We start from the raw sequence: 5,480 nt of genomic DNA on the forward strand, positions 1-5,480 counted from the left end.
GCCCGTTACACTGAAGCGCAATGCAAAACTGGCATAAGTATATCCCTGTATACGATTGGAAGATCTGGAGTTAAACAGCTGCTGTGGTCAATGTGATGATTAACAAGATGTCACGGAAGGTCATTTGAACCACACCTGAACAGGAAGAAAAACGCGTATATGCGGATGTGTTGAAAGAAATAGTTCCGTTTTTAAAAAAAAAAATTATTACGGTGTCTGATTTCATCATTTTTAAATGCATCATACCAGTTGGTCTGTACAGGCGATGTGTTTACTGTTTTACGCCTCTCGGACAGTTCCTCCATTTGGTGTTTCAGTAATTTCATCTCACTGTCTTCCATTGGTTCTGATAAGGAAAGGACCAAATTGACAGCATTTGTCACGTTCTGACCTTAGTTCTTTTATGTCTTTGTTTTAGTATGGTCAGGGCGTGAGTTGGGGTGGGTAGTCTATGAGTTGGGGTGGGTAGTCTATCAGTTGGGGTGGGTAGTCTATGGCTCTCAGAGAGGCAGGTGTCGTTCGTTGTCTCTGATTGAGAATCATACTTAGGGAGCCTTTTCCCACCTTTGCTTTGTGGGGGATTATTTTCTGTTTTAGTGTTTTACGCACCTTACAGGACTGTTTCGGTTTTCGTTTATTTTCACGTTGTTATTTTGTATTTTCAGTGTTCAGTATAATAAATCATCATGAACACACACCACGCTGCGCATTGGTCCGACATTTCATACTCCTCGTCAGAGGAGGACGAAGAATTACGTTACAGAATTAGAGGTGAAGTCCTCACATTTGGCAAATCTACAGAGGTTCTACAGAACTAGGCTTAATCATCATGCACGTTCCATTTGATCCCATATAAGGTCTGTCAGTAATGCCGAGCGATGAAAGTAAATTGTCATACTTCTGGAGAGCAACACCATTTAACATTTGTATGGAGTTGTAAAAAAACACAACTACTTACCCACTCCTGGACATCAGTGACTCACTGCCTTACCGGGCCATCATTCACAGACATTAGGTTCTTCAGAACTTCAAGACTCTCCTTTTCATTCAGAAGTTTTTGCTTGGTCTATGAGGACAAACAAATTAAGAAGAAGAATCTGAGAAATGTGGCATGATGTGTAAATCTTGTTAGCAGACAGTATCTTACAAATGACCATTAAACTCATTGCAAAGCTAACGAAACATTAATGTCACTAATTAGAAAGCAGTAGTCCCCAGGACATTTACAGTATTAGGCAAGACTGCCTTCTCGTCTTGTGCACCAGTGACATGGAATAGTCTACAATCCATGCTTCATCTAGATATGTTAGTGCCACTGAATGGATTTAAAATGTTGATGGGAGACTCTGTTACAGAGGAGTGTAAATGCTTTTTTTTAGGCTGGATCGTGTTGTTGTATTGTTGTATGTTTTAATTCTGTAATGTATTGATTGTTGTTGCCTTCTTGGCCAGTTCTTCCTTGAAAAAGAGACTCTGGGTCTCAATGGGCTTTTCCTGGTTAAATAAAGGTTAAACATTTTGTTGCAAATTCACGACTGTTTGCTTAAACTATCTTTCAAGGTTACCTCACGGAATGATTTGCTCAGGGTAGCACTCATATGGGTGAAACGCCAACTGCGCTGGTTCAGTGCTCTGTTGAAGAAGTCACATTTACAGAGACGAGTGCAGTTTTCATTTAAAGCAGAACGCAAACCAGTCATTGAAATCTAGACTACGTAGCTGACACAAGTGCTAGGACAGGGTTTTTTCAACTTTAAAATGTATCCTTTAACCTCACTGACAGCCACATACACAAAGCTACACCCAGGCAAACCAGTTCCATGTATTGCGACAGCTATTTGCACCAAATACAGTATATCTTCAAGATGAAGGCGTTTGCCTGTTCAACTTCCTCCCCAAGTGTACAGGCTGCACTCTCCTGGTTGGCCCCTCCCCATTTGATATATGTATTGGGTGAGAATGAACGTGATCTTCTTACGAAGAAACAATGTACTTATGACACTGATTACAATGTACTTATGACACAATAATTCACTACTAACTAGTGGGATTGAAAAGACTTGTATAATACCTCACACTCCACGAGCTTTGGCATGAACCACATAGAGGAAGGGCTTTATCTCTAGCAAGTTCTCCAGCTCACGGCAGGCTCTGCAGTCCTTTTGTAAATATGTTGCCCACTTCCCTCTACAGCTACAGGGTATACACATGTATTTCCCTCTTGAACGTGTTGGGGGGGAAGTCCGCAAGTTTTGAGCTCGATTACCTGGAGGCCTCGTTTGCTGCCGCAAATTCGGCTCCACCACAGACACCATTTCCAGGAACGTTGGAACACACACACACACACACACACACACACCTAGACATGACTCTGCATGGTCCATGTCTTCAACACTGTTATAAGTCATCAGTGTTTTATCCCTTGCTAAGCTGGCTGTTGGAGCTGAGAAAACAATACACAGAGATATTAAAGGTATGACATGCTAGAGCAGGGGTGTTCATTCTTTTGGCCTTGGTGGGCCAAATAAATACATTCGAGAGCAAGTGAAAGCAAGTCATGTTGTGGGCCACATCTGGCACATGGGGCCCACTGAGGCCAGTCCTTTGTATTGAATAATGTAATTCTTGAAAAATCTATTGCCAACATTACACCTATTAATCTCTTACCGGTAGAAGATGATGCATGGAACGTTTGTGTGACTACTGTGCCTCTGCTGTCCATCTCTCTCCAAGGGACCCTGGAAACAGTTGCTTTTTTGTTTTCTGTTTCTTGGCCTAAAAAAAGTTTCATTCATTCATTTGGATTGTAATTTGCTGTTGCTTATGCGGCAGCTACTCTTCAAAGGGTGACACACAAAAAAGGGCCCTTAAATACTTTTTTTGTTAACTGATTAATTCAAGTATTTCACAATAAAGGACAAAGGTTTCTCAAAAGGGGACAAAGTCTACACATCAAACTTCATTTTTTCTTTTAATCACATTACTGGTTCTGGGCTTGCCCTTGTCTCAGAAGCTCTTCCAGTTGATCCTCGTAGTCTTCCTCTAAAGATGAAGCCATTCTATGTGGCTGTTGTGATAGAGGTAGACAGGCAAGTAGACAGACATATTGACAGATAAGTATGGCAAACACAGACAAAACAGGCAGGCACACACACTTGCAACTAAGGCAGACAGACAGGTGCATACAGAGACAGGCAGGCAGACAGACGGAGAGAGACAGAGAGAGACAGAGAGAGAGAACATCTTGTAAAAGAGCCTTTGAGTTGGGTGTAGAAAACCAGTGAGATACAGAGAGAGAGTAAGAGAAGATAGAGAGAGTGGGGAAAAGGAGAGAGAGAGAGAGAGTAAGAGAAGATAGAGAGTGGGTAAGAGGCGAGAGAGAGAGAGAGAGAGAGAGCGTGGGTAAGAATATAGAGGGAGTAAGAGAAGAGAGAGAGTGGGTAAGAGGAGCGAGAGGGAGAGTGGGTAAGAGGAGAGAGAGAGAGAGCGTGGGTAAGAATATAGAGGGAGTAAGAGAAGAGAGAGAGTGGGTAAGAGGAGCGAGAGGGAGAGTGGGTAAGAGGAGAGAGAGAGAGTAAGAGAAGCTAGAGAGAGAGAGTGGGTAAGAGGAGAGAGAGTAAGAGAAGCTAGAGAGAGAGAGTGGGTAAGAGGAGAGAGAGAGTAAGAGAAGCTAGAGAGAGAGCGTGGATAAGAGGAGAGAGAGAGTAAGAGAAGCTAGAGAGAGAGAGTGGATAAGAGGAGAGAGAGAGTAAGAGAAGCTAGAGAGAGAGAGTGTGAGTAAGAGGAGAGAGAGAGTAAGAGAAGCTAGAGAGAGAGCGTGGATAAGAGGAGAGAGAGAGTAAGAGAAGCTAGAGAGAGAGAGTGGATAAGAGGAGAGAGAGAGTAAGATAAGCTAGAGAGAGAGAGTGTGAGTAAGAGGAGAGAGAGAGTGGGTAAGAGGAGAGAGAGAGTAAGAGAAGCTAGAGAGAGAGCGTGGATAAGAGGAGAGAGAGAGTAAGAGAAGCTAGAGAGAGAGAGTGTGAGTAAGAGGAGAGAGAGAGTGGGTAAGAGGAGAGAGAGAGTAAGAGAAGCTAGAGAGAGAGCGTGGATAAGAGGAGAGAGAGAGTAAGAGAAGCTAGAGAGAGAGAGTGTGAGTAAGAGGAGAGAGAGAGTGGGTAAGAGGAGAGAGAGCGAGAGAAAGAAGGAATAGTTCTTAAAAGAGCCTTTGTTTTTTGTTTTGGTTGTAGAGAACAAGGAAAGTGAATGAGTAAATGAAGAATGAAAGAAGGTAGCAATCCACAGATACAGTAGTCTGCAAAGAAACAATGAAAAACACAGTGAATTTATGGACAAGTAATGTTGTCTACTGTAGCAATTTATAACTTGCAGTCTATATCAATAATTAGGCACAACATTTTTAAGACACTTTTATAAGCTGTCCTTCATGTTACTACCTAACATTATGATGTTTATTTCTGTCATTGCATTGTTGTTGTTGTTGTCACTGTTGTTGTTGTCATTTGTGTTGTTGAAATGCAATTGTTATTAACATAGAATTAGGAAAATAACTTAGATTAAAAAATAGACTAATGCTTCAACAACAGGATATTTCAGAGAAGGTGTAGTATTTATTAATCAATTAAAATGTTACATGCAAATAAAACAGAATAAAAAATGACATATTTTACATATTGACCCAGAATTACAGTGGGAAATGTAATCATGGCTAAACCCTGCCCATTTATACAATTTCTCTTCTTAACCCTGACCTTAACCACACTGCCTATTGATCTTAAATTAAGACCAAAAAGCACATTTTTGTTTTCAATAATTTTTGATTCTTCAAAGTAGCAACCCGTTGCCTTGATGACAGCTTTGCACACTCTTGGCATTCTCTCAACCAGCTTCATGAGGTCGTCACCTGGAATGCATTTAAATTAACAGGTGTGCCTTGTTAAAAGTTCATTTGTGGAATTTGTTCCTTCTTAATGCATTTGAGCCAATCAGTTGTGTTGTGACAAGGTAGGGATGGTATACAGAATATAGCCCTATTTGGTAAAAGACCAAGTCCATATTATGGCAAGAACATCTCAAATATGCAAAGAGAAAAGACAGTCCATCATTACTTTAAGACATGAAGGTCAGTCAATGCGTAACATTTTAAGAACTTTTAAAGTTTCTTCAAGTGCAGTCGCAAAAACCATCAAGCGCTATGATGAAATTGGCTCTCATGAGGACCGCCACAGGAAAGGAAGACCCAGAATTACCTCTCCTACAGAGGATAAGTTAATTAGAGTTACCAGCCTTAGATTGAAGCCAAAATAAATGCTTTACAGAGTTCAGGTAACAGACACATCTCAACATCAACTGTTCAGAGGAGACTGCATGAATCAGGCATCTGTGGTCAAATTGATGCAAAGAAACCACTACTAAAGGACACCAATAAGAAGAAGAGACTTGCTTGCGCCAAGAAACATGAGCAATGGACAATAGATCGGTGG

General features: G+C 41.2%; 1 long non-coding RNA gene across 1 annotated transcript; it reads right to left on the reverse strand.

Moving 5' to 3' along the window:
- Positions 1-204: 204 nt before the first annotated feature.
- Positions 205-1,994, reverse strand: LOC118964628 (uncharacterized). Its single transcript, XR_005051821.2, has 2 exons — positions 1,566-1,994; positions 205-1,066 (listed from the first exon to the last, which is right to left on the reverse strand). It is a non-coding gene; the product is annotated as an uncharacterized LOC118964628 (long non-coding RNA).
- Between the last annotated feature and the right edge of the window lie 3,486 nt (positions 1,995-5,480).

The sequence above is a fragment of the Oncorhynchus mykiss genome, chromosome 5 (genome assembly GCF_057628025.1).
Source record: "Oncorhynchus mykiss isolate SJ-2025 chromosome 5, ASM5762802v1, whole genome shotgun sequence".
In the NCBI taxonomy this organism is placed as follows: Eukaryota; Metazoa; Chordata; class Actinopteri; order Salmoniformes; family Salmonidae; genus Oncorhynchus; species Oncorhynchus mykiss.